The sequence below is a fragment of the Dasypus novemcinctus genome, chromosome 28 (genome assembly GCF_030445035.2).
Source record: "Dasypus novemcinctus isolate mDasNov1 chromosome 28, mDasNov1.1.hap2, whole genome shotgun sequence".
Taxonomy (NCBI): Eukaryota; Metazoa; Chordata; class Mammalia; order Cingulata; family Dasypodidae; genus Dasypus; species Dasypus novemcinctus.
In genome coordinates, this window is record NC_080700.1 from 26,204,165 (window position 1) to 26,216,222 (window position 12,058).

At 35.5% G+C, this 12,058-nt stretch overlaps 1 pseudogene; it reads right to left on the reverse strand.

Moving 5' to 3' along the window:
- Nucleotides 1-4,251: 4,251 nt before the first annotated feature.
- LOC101435217 (beclin-1 pseudogene) lies at nt 4,252-4,901 on the reverse strand (annotated as a pseudogene).
- Nucleotides 4,902-12,058: the final 7,157 nt, after the last annotated feature.

Below are 12,058 nucleotides of genomic sequence, written 5' to 3' on the forward strand. Positions count from 1 at the left end.
ATCTGTGAATATTCTAATCTCACCCTCATTTCTGAAAGAAAATCTTGATGAATATAAGATTCTTGGCTGGAGGTTCTTCTCTTGTAGTATCTTAAATATATCATACCACTGTCTTCTTGACTCCAAGGTCTCTGTTGAGAAATCAGCACTTAATCTTATTGGGTATCCCTTATATGTCATGCATTGCTTTTTTCTTGCTGTTCTCAGAATTCGATCTTTGTCTTTGGTATTTGACATTCTGATAAGTATGTGTCTCAGAGCTGGTCTATTTGGATTTTTTTGCATGGGAGTACGTTGTGCTTCTTGGACATGGATGTCTATGTCCTTCAATAGGATTGGGAAATTTTCTACTATTTTTTTTTCCAGTATTCCTTCTGCCCTCTTTCCTTTCTCTTCTCCTTCTGGGACACCCAGGGCATGTATATTTGCACATTTTTGCTGTCATTTAGTTCCCTGAGACCTTGTTCAACTTCTTCCATTCTTTCCTTCATCTCTTCTTTTGCATGCTCACTTTCAGAGGCCATTTCTTCAAGCTCACCAATCATCTCTTCTGCCTCCTCAAATCTGCTATTATATGACTCCAATGTTTTTTTTAAAATTTCAGTTATTGTGCCTTTCATTCTCATAAGATCTGCTGTTTTTCTATCTGTGCTTTCAAATTCTTCTTTGTGTTCATCCAATGTCTTCTTAATGCCCTTAATCTCTTTAGCCATCTCATTGAATTTATCAAGGAGATTTGTCTGAATATCTATGATTAGTTTTCTGAACTTCTTTATGTCATCTGGAGACTTATCTTGTTCCTTTAACTGGGCCATGTCTTCCTGTTTCTTGGTGTAGATTGTAATTTTTTGTTGGCGTCTTGGCATCTGGTTTTAGAGTATTTATTCTTGGTGCAGTTTTTTCTTTAGTTTAGGGCTTCCTGCCCTTTCTCCCTTACTGGTCATGTAGTAGGTGCTATAAGGATGTAGTTGGTGCTACAAGATGTGGAGGCTCAAGCTGCCCTCATTGCTTCAGGGATTGAGGAAGCTTCTCCCAATTTTCTCCTTTGCCAGGGGTAGGACAGAGTCATACCTGTGTGGAATAATCCATGTCTTGCAGGCCTAGACTGTAGTTATCCAGAGAAACTGATGAGGCTTCACACTCCTTATTCCCCTGCTTGGGGCAGGGATGGAGCTACAGGTGTGGGTAGCAGTCTATGCAGGGTGGGTCCAAGATGACCACAGTTGCCCCTGTAGACTTCCAATTATTCAGTCTGTGCCAGCCAAAGTTACCTGCTATTACCTGGATAGGTTAGTGCAGGGCCCACCAGCCTCTTCCCTGCCAGAGGTGGGGCTGAAGCCTAAGCTAGGGCTGGAGGCTGATCTGGGTGAAAGAAACTGGTTCCTACCATCACTGTGACTTTTGGTCCTGGCTTCCTCTCAGGTTGGGGGCAGAGTCAAAATGGTATCTACTGACCTCTTTCTGACTTGGGCAGATTCACACCCCAGCTGTTCCTAGGGTTATATCTTAGTTAGCCAATTCTACTAATCAGTAGCCAAAATTAGTGGCCAACCATTTTCTCCTCCCATTTTTGGGAAATGCAGCTTCCAATTCCAGTCACAGAATAGCTCTGGGGTGACTTGTGCTACCAAAGTAGGACACCGAGGCTTGGCAGGTAATTTCTTGGAGAGGTTGGTGCAGGTTCCCACAGCTTCCTCCCTGCTGGCAGTGGGGCTGGACCTTAAGTTAGATCTGCAATCTGACCTGGATGCCGGTCCCTCCAGCACTGTGATTTTCAGTCCACTCCACTTCCCCTCATGTGAGGTATGGAGTGAAGATGGAGACTTCCAGTCTCTTTCTGACTTGGACAGGTTCAAACTTTAGCTGTTCTCAGGATTATACTCTAGCCCACTGAATTTACTCAGCAGTAGCTGATCTTGATGTCCAACCATCTCTTCCTCCACCATTGTTGGGAAGTTGAGCTTTCAGTTCCAGCTGCAGAACAGCTCCCGAGGTGGATTGTGCCTCCAGTGCAGTATGGGCACTGGCCTCTGGGACATGGAGCACTCTACTTCCCTGCAGATGGACAGTCTCCTCCTTCCATTCATTCAAGGATGTAGCAGGGTGCTCCTCTGCTCCTGGAGTCCCCAAATATGTTCTCCAGCTAGCTCTAGATAGCTCTGGGTGTTTACTAACTGCCCTGTAGCAGGAGCTGACTCTAGCAGCTCCTTACGCTGCTGTCATCTTACTGGTTGTACCATGGCTTCATTTTTTTTTATTGTTTATTTTATTTTCCCTCCCCCTTTGCAGCTTGCTTGCTGTCTGATCTCCATTGTCATTCACTGCGGGCTCTTCTGTGTTCTTGCTTGTCTCCCTTTTTTGTTACATCATCTTGCTGAGTCAGCTCTCTGCAGTGCCTGTGGCCAGGTGGCACTCCATGGCATCTGTGGGCTGGGCAGCACTCTGCAGCTTGCGGGCAAGACTGCCTTTAAAAGGAGGCCTTGGGACGTGAACCTAGGGCCTCCCATATAGTAGATGGGAGCTCATCTGATTGAGCTACAGCTGCTTCCACCATGGCTTCATTTTAAAACACTTTTCATTCTTGATATTATTTTCTCTTTTGTACTTATTAACATTTATTATTGATGTAAGTTTGTGATTGTAATTTTTATCTCAAAATCCTACATTATACTTTGCCTGTTGAAAAAATTTTGGAAATCCTTGCAGACCTTTGTAATATAGCATAAACAAAAATATTCAGCAGATTCAGATCCATTCAGCATATTTTGTTTTACAGAAAACTGTAAGGTGTCAAATTGCAACATTCGACAATATTCTCTGATACATTGAAGGTGCTGAAAGACAGCAGAATGTGGCTGATATTTATGTGCTGGCCATTTTATCAATTAAAAATTTTACATATTTAACTGCCTTTATGCTAATTTTTACCTTTTGTTAAAAAGTGAAAATTGTCCATTTTGCTATATAAAGATAGAACACTTAAGCAATTTGAAAGTGAATTTCACAGGGGAAAACTAATAGAGAAAGAGAAATACTTTGATGAAAAAATTTAGAAATATTTTAGGTGCTTTTTTTCCCCCAGACTGCAGAAAATTTTTATTACAAATAATTAAATCTCTCCAGAATGTCTCAAACAGTATCAAGCACCATCTGATAGCTCTAACACAGAGCAGAGTATGCATTCAGTTGTAGAACTGAGTGAGAAATATTAAGTTTCAAGCTTCTGATCACATCACATGGTGACAAGGCAAAGCTTATATGTCATTTTTCCATGTTTTCCAAGTGTGTCTCTCACACATCTATTTCATATTGTAAATGCATGAAGATGAGAGAGATAAAATCCAGTGAGAAAGCACTGATCTCAATTCAACTCTTAGTTAAAAAACAAACTTAAATTAGTTATTTTGAGGGAAAGGAAGGCAAGAAAGGCATGTAATTAAGAATCAAAACTATGACAATATATGGCATGTTGCAGCTCTGGAAACTGTCAAGTGATATTTTAAATAAAGTAGCTTTTGTGGTGTTTTGTTTTGTTTTGTTATTTTGGACTATAAACATGTGCTCTTTAATATTACCTGAATTGCAATTTAACACTTTTTTATTTTGCAAACAAAGCAAAATGTAAAACCTTTAAAAGAGAACTTCTCCCTAAAGAAAAAAGTAATTTGTTACAAAGCTGTGAGGATACCCAAACAAGACCCCACTTAAGATTTGTCAGCGTGAACTTGAGAGCTTTGGTCCACTGTTTCTCAGATTTAAACTGCTTTTGATGGAATAGGAGCCGCTGCTGCCTCCTGTGTCTTCCATCTTTTTTATTTTGTTATAGAATTTATTTTTTTTAATTTCTTTAGACTGCATAAAAAATATAGGGCATTCCCATATGCCCCGCTCCCTGTCCCTCCCACATGTCCCACATTAACAACATCCTTCATTAGTGTGGTACATTTGTTACAACTGATGAACACATTTTGGAGCAATCTTGCCTTTCCCCACATCCATCCTGTAAGAAAGACAAAAATGTGTCTTGTCTTTCTCAGCTTCTCCTTTGAATTGCTGCTCATAGTCCAGGAAAGCCACCATCGCATGATCAAATTTGTCCCCAAAACCACAACCCCCCAGAGCAGTGTAATGGCAGCTCCTTAGAGCCTCCGGATAGGCTTGGTTTCCTAGGGAGCTAGGCGTTACCTCTGAAATTTCAGATTGGCCAGGGCATGAAGCAACATCATTGTCTGGTCCCAAACAGGGTCAATCTCATTCCATCCCACAGGAATCCAGATTCTCAATCTCAGACTGGACCTTCTCGAGATATTCTGCCACTCCCTTGCAGCTCTTTTGCATGTCTTCCAACTGCTGCATCAGCCTCTCTCCTCCTCCTGTGCCAGCTCCTTTAGCTCCATCTGCAGTTGTTCACTATCATCCAAACAGCGTTTGTAGTTCTGACACTCGTTTTTCAGTGACATTGAGCTGGGTGTCCCACTGGTCTAAAAGGGCATTCCTCACACAGGGGGTGATCCACATCTGTCCGACCCAACATGATGTCAAAAGGTTCCCAGGGACCTTCACTCTTAAGCTGAGGTTCTTTATGGTGCCACCATCGGATGCCTCCCCAATCAGAGTGAAGCTGTTGGCACTTTCTGTAGACATCATCCTGGCTGGGGGGATGAATCGGCGAGAGACACCATCCTGGTGAGTTTCAATAAGTGGTTCCTCTCCTGTGTTACCCCTTCTTCCTGGGTCGCTCCTTGTTTCACCCGGGCTGTGGCACATGGTGGAGCTGTGAGCTCCTGGGTGGTGACATGGTCCAGGATCTTAAAGCATGTGTCCAGTTCCAGGGGCTGACTGCAGTGCTGGCACATGAAGCTCACCTGCATGATGCTGCTGAGTGTCTTAGACCATTCCATCCCTCAGAGCCCAGAGTCCACCGCCAAGGTTCATCCAGAACCACAGCGTCCAGTTTTCAGCTAATTCCCAGACTACCAGTGGAAGCCTAGGAGCTTTAATGAATCTCAGTAATAAGCAACTCATGGACTAGCTCTAATTCAATTTTGTAAAATACCAAACAGAAGATTTGTGATAAAAATGTAAGCTTAGGGACACTTCTTATTCAAGTGGAAGTACCTCCAATGAAGTATTGAATATCTTAGTATTTTTGAAAGTGTTAAAGTAGTAGATGAGTTGTCCATAAATATACATTTAAAGTACCATGTTATCTTCAGCCAATCAACAAAATTTTCTATGATTTTCCTCTAAATTGTCTACAATATATAAGACAGCGTATGGTTCATGAAAGGGTTTACCTATCCGTATCTTACCTTAGAAAATCAGTGAAGTTGATTTTGATTACTGGTTATTATGCTAAAAATATGAATACATGTTTTGAGATGGTCTGTAGGGCAACTCTATCAATAAAATCAGATGTCTCTTTTCTTAAACAGAAGTTACAATAGTAAGCCAATCTCTCTTCATAAAATGGCAGAGATTATTTTCTAAAATATTTGCAGTGATAAATATAAATGACATAAAATGGCACAAAGCTGGTCACATATTTTAAACTATATTAAATATTTTAACATTTGATATTGAAATTACATACCCTGAGTTAAATTCTCATTTGAATCCATATAGTTGACAAGGTATGGTCGCCACTTGGAGTTAATATGATAGTGAATATCATGCCAAGCACAGTGTAGTTACAATTATTCTTTTCAGTCTTAGATGAGGAAACTGAGGCATAGAGATATTAAATACATAGCAAAGGTTCCCACAGATAAGAATTTGAAAATGTCAATAGAATACAAGTATTTCTTTCCCAGAGGTCTATGCTCTTAACATTTTTGCTATTAAACTTATTTAATTTTTATTGAATCATGAACTTCAATCTAATTCAATTAAGGCAACTAAAAATCATTACATGGTCTGTGTATTTTTAATATTTTTTTTAATTTTTAAAGAAGCTTTAGATTATTTTTTTAATAATAATTATTTTTAATGAAGCTTTAGATTACATAAATGTTACATAAAAAATATAAGGGATTCCCGTATGCCCCACTTCTATCCCTTCCCATACTTTCCCACATTAACAACATCCTTTATTAGTGTGGTACATTTGTTAAAATTAATGAACTCAAATTGAAGCATTGCTACTAACCGTGGACTACAGTGTACATTATAGTTTACATTTGGACCACCACAATTTTGTAAGTTATGACAAAATAAACAGTGGCCTGTATCCATCATTGCAATGTCATCCAGGACAATTCCAATATCCCAAAAATGCCCCCATATTACACCTATTCTTCCCTCTTCCATCCCTCAGAACCTCTGGTGGCCACTGATTTACATCAAAATAATAATAAGTCTACTTAAGTCCATTGTTCATTCCCCAATCTTGAGGACTTTGAGATGGGCTTTAGATTATTTTTAAGAGATTTAAAAATGAAAGGGAAAAAGACACTGGAAATTATATTGCCTTTTTTTCATTCTGCATTATATTAGTAGGTGTCAACTTTTTGTGTTTAGAAAGAGGTTAGTTTCCACTGTTGTATAATAAATCACCATTTCCTTATTTATTTTCCATTTGATTTGCATTTCTGTAGCTGCAAGTTTTCTTTTTCTATTATGGACAGAGTTGCTTCAAACATACTTGTACTATTTTCATGGTACTTATGTGCAACAAATATTCTTTGGTATGTTTACAGAAGTAGAGTCCATGATGAATGAATGTGACTTACAAGTTAGAATTAAATTGTAGCCAATGTAATTGTATGAGCTTATTCTTCCATCAGCAAAGTATGAGATATTCTGCTGATCCACATTCGCCATGACACAAAAATATTGTCAAATTTCTTAATTTTTGACAATAAAATGCATTTAAAGTACTGTTTCTTTGGGATATTTATTTATCTGTTTTTTGTATTTATTAGGAATTTATGATTCCTTTTTGTAAAATTCCTCCTCAGTATTTTGTCCATTTTAAATTGTTCTATTGGCCCTTGTTGACAGTCAATCTGTATTAGTGTAATATCTGTAATAGTCCAGATATTAATCCTTTGCCAGATGACAACTTGCATTTTTTATAATATTGAGGTTATTTAATAAACAGAGGTTATTCTTTTATAGCTAGTGTTTATCTCATGGTCAGAAAGATACACATTCATGTTTTCTATTGAAATTTTTAAAGTTTTTCCTTTGATAACTAAGACCTTCATAGAAACTTTGTTTGGAGTTATGGATCTATTTGCAAGTTTTCCTTTGTATGTATTTGTTGGATAGACCCAATTTTCCACAAAAATTTTTCCTGTTTTCAGTTCCACTTCATTCATATAACAAAATTTCATGTATATATCATTCTGTTTCTGCACTGTGTTCAATTGGTCTATTTTTCTATTTCTGTTCCAAAATATTGCTCTCTTAATTACTATTACTTAGCTCAAGAAATATACTGATATTTACTCCAAATTAATAATTTTCAAAATTATTTTGTCTAGTCTATATCATTTGCACTTCTAAATTTAGAAAGAGCTTACACTTTATTTTAAAAAATGAAGAAAGGACAAAAAAAAAAGGAAGTGCAGTGGAGAGTTTGGATGGGATCATGTTGACTCTGGAGACCAATTTCAAGAAAAATGACATTTACATTATGGAGTCTTATCATCACTGAACATGATATATCTCCCTATTTAGCTCTTCATTGATGCCACTTGGCAGTGATTTGTAACTTTCAGTGGATGGGTTTTTTACATATTTTGCTAAATTTAACACTAAGCAGTTCATAATATTTGAAACAACTGAAATGGTATTTCTTAAACTTTTTCTATTGTCCATTGTTACTACATAGAATTATAATTAAATTTTATGTATTGACCTTGCATATTGTAATCCTGCTAAATATACTTATTTATTATAGTATATTTTGTAAATTGTTTATGTAGATGCACATGTCGCCTCTGAATAAAGATGGATTTTTTTTCTAAGAAATATGTCATTTATTTATTTGCCTTGTCTTATTGCTCTGGCCCAGAGCTCTAGTTTAATTCCAAGCATAAAATGATGACCACGGACTTGTCTTTTTCTTAACAGTAAAGCAAAAACACTCAGACTTTCACCATTAAATATAAAGTTATATGTATTAACATGGCCAACTCAGATTTCTGATTTTTAGTTAATACAAGTCATATAACTTCATATTATTTTACCTTTTATCTGTGTCTTGATATTAAAAGTGACTTTGTTTTGGCAAGCAACATTTAGTTTAACTACTATTTTGTGTATCCTCTGTCTTTTCATTGAAGGGTTTAATTCATTCAAATTTAATGTAATTATTTTATATTTGGGCTTAATTTGACTATATTACTATTGGTCTATTTGTCTCATCTGTTCTTTACTTGTTTTTTCTCTTTTTCTACATTCTTTTTTGATTAATTATATATTTGTATTAGTTTCATTTTATCTTCAGTACTGGCTTATTAACTCTCTTTTTTAACGGCTACCCTTGAGTTTTTAATGTACATCTTTTCTTATCACAGTCCACCTTAAATACTACTTCATGTATAATGTAAAGACATTGAAATAGTGTACCTTATTCTTCTCCTTCCATCAATTTTCCATGGGTGTTGTAAATTGTACTTTTAGGTATCTCAAAGGCATCACAACTGATTGTTATTATTTTTGCTTTAAAATGTCAATTATAATTCAAAGAAATTATCAAATGATATTTTTTCTGGTAATTTTACATATAATTTTACCTTCTCCAGCATTCTTTGTATATCTGGGTTTCCAATTAGCATTGTTTTACTTCAGCCTGTAAAACTTCTTGCAACATTTCCTTTAAAGAAGGTCTGCTGGACACCTCCAATCCTACAAAAATGGTAAACGAAGTTATTAGTTTTAGTAATGTTTTGCATAGCCTTTGGGACTTTTATCAACTAAACTGAAAAACTTCTGTCCAGACCAACCAAGAAAAAAAGAGAATACCAATTACATATACCATAAATGCAAAAGGGAACATGACAAAGTATTCAAAAACCTGAAAGATGTGAATGGGAGAATATCATGATTATTTGGGAGAAAATAAGTGATGGTGACATCTAAAGCAAAGGCCCTGAGGGAGGATCATCACAGGGTTTGAAGATAATCTTCAGAGTCCACTTTGCAATGGAATAAAGATGGAAGAAAGTAGTTAAGATCAGAAAGGTAATGGGCCAGGTAATGGTAAAAGTCATGGTAAAAAATCATAAAGATAATAGAAGGCCATAATGCACAGTATTTTTAGAATGTTGTGAAGTATAGTGTTTTCACTTAAAGTGAGCGGGAAATATCAGGAAGGATTTGACCAGAGAAGTGACTGAATTAGTTTCTATCTATGTATTTAATTATATTTTAATTAGAGAAGTATGTTTACAGAAAAATCATTTAAAAATTGCAACATTCCAATATACCCCGATGGTTGACAGTTTATATTAGTGTGATACCTCTGTTATAATTTATGGAAGAGTATTAAAGCTGTACTACCAACTATAATGGTCCATAGTTTTGATTAGGTTGTTTTTCCCATATACCATTTTATTATTATCACTTTGTATTCATGTGGTACATTTGTTATAATTCATGAAAGAACATTTTAATACTTGTTCCATTAATTATAGTACATCCTTTATAATAGGGTTCACTGTGTTATACAGTCCTACGTTGAATCTTTTAATTGTTATTCTAATAACATACATATGACCTAAAATTTCCTCTTTTCTCATATATAATTCAGTGCTGTTAAGTACACCCAGAATAAGGTGCCACCATCTCATACCACCAATTTTCAAAACTTTCCAGTCAACCTAAATAGAAATTCTGTACAAAGTAAGCATTAACTCTCCATTCTCTATGCCCAACCCAGCTCCTGGTAACAAAGGCAGTGCTGAGAAGGAAATGTATAGCCATATAAATTTATGGCCATATAATGCTTACATGATAAAAGGAAAAAGAGCTAAACTCAAAGACTTCACTGTACACCTGGAGGAACCGGAAAAAGAACAGCATACTAATCCCAAGGCAAACAGAAGGAAAAAAGTAACAAAGATTAGAGCAAAAATAAAGTGAAATTGATAATGAAAAAAAAAGGAGCATTAAGAAAACCAAAAGTTGATTCTTTTAAAAGATCAATAAAATTAACAAACCCTTAGCTATGATGATAAGAAAAAGAGAGAAGACTCAAATAAATTAAAATCAAGAAATGAAGGTGGGAATTACTACTGACTCCACAGAAATAAAAGTGATCATAAAATAATACTGTGGACAACAGTATGCCAATAAGTTATACTAGCTAGATGAACTTGACAGTTTCCTGGAAACACATGAACAAACTACACTAACTCCAGAAAGAACAAGAAGTTATCAAAAGACCAGTTACAAGTAAAGAAATTGAATTGGTCATCAAAAACCTTCTAAGAATTAATACCAATCCTACTCAAACTCTTCCAAAAAAAACTGAACAGGAGGATACATTACCTAAATCATTCTATGAAGCCTAATACCTGATAAAGATACTACGAAAAAGAAAATTACAAATCAATTTCCCTTATTTCTCTTATGAATATAGATGTAAATATAAATTGAAAATATTAAGTTTTTAAACAAGAGGATCTACTTAGACCTAAAAACACAAACAGGTTGACAGTGAAAGGATGGAAAAATATATTCCATGCGAATAGTAACCCAAAAGAGCTGGGGTAACTATTTTAATATCAAACAGTATAGACTTTAAGTCAAAAGCTATTATAAAAGACCAAGAAAGAAACTATATATTAATACAAAAGTCAATTTCACCAGGAATACATAACAATCATAAATATTTATACACCTAACCAGGTGCCCCAAAATGCATGAGACAAAACTGAAGGGAGAAATACGTATTTTGACAATAATAGTTGGAGATTTTAATAGACCACTCTCATAAATAGAGACAACATTTAGAAAAATAATCAATATTAAAACAGAGTACTTTAATGATATTATAAGTGTACTAGACCTAACAGACATATATAGACTATTGCACCCCAAAACATCAGGGTTAACATTCTTCTCGAGTGCACATGGGTCATTCTCCAGCATAGACCACATGTTGGGTCACAAAACAAATCTCAATAAATTTAAAAAGATTGAAATTCTAAAAAGCATCTTCTCTGACCATAATGGAATAAAGTTTGGAAATCAATAACAGGAAGACAAATAACACACTCATGAACAATCAGTTGGTCAAACAATAAATTGCAAGAGAAATCACTAAATATCTTAAGATGAATGAAAATGAGAACACAGCATTTCAAAATTTTAATCTCTACTCATTTGCCTTTTATCCTCATAATTTCTGTTATATATCTCTTTATATTTTCAAATTATTTTTTATTCACACTATTTCTTCTTGATATGCTTTAGTTCTTTATCCATATTTTCCTTCATCTCCTTGAATCAATTTAGGAGATTTGTTTGAAATTCTTATTATTTGTTCCAAATTCTGAGTCTACGCTGAAGCTTTAATTTGTTCCCTTGACTAAGCCACATCTTCCTGTTTCTTAGTATGGCTCACAATTTTTTGCTGATATGTAGGCATCTGATTATCTTGGTGAGATAACTCTGAAGGTCAGTGTCTCCCTCTCGTCTAAGGTTTTATTGTTAATTGGCTTTGTGTTAAGGCTCTTCTTTGATTCTTTGTCCAACTTATTCTAGACCTTTAGAGCAGCCTATATTTAAATATTCAGCTTTTCTCGGCTCTTCTTCACCTGATTTTTACCTTGATTATGTGGTACAATTTTTATGACTACAATTTTGTGGAATAATTTTGCCTCCAGGAGAAAACTTCCTTTTACTCTATTCCTTCCCTGCAGATCTTGATTTACTGTTTGTTTTTATGTAGAATTTTCTCTCCAGTTCTTATGATTTGTTTAAATTCTCCCACTCTCTGATTTTCCCCTTTCCCTTACACTTTTCAGTTCTGGGAATATCCTTTCTTAAGAGTAGTTCAGTTTATCCCCTTTTAGGTTTGCTTAGTTTATCTTTCCTCGCAATG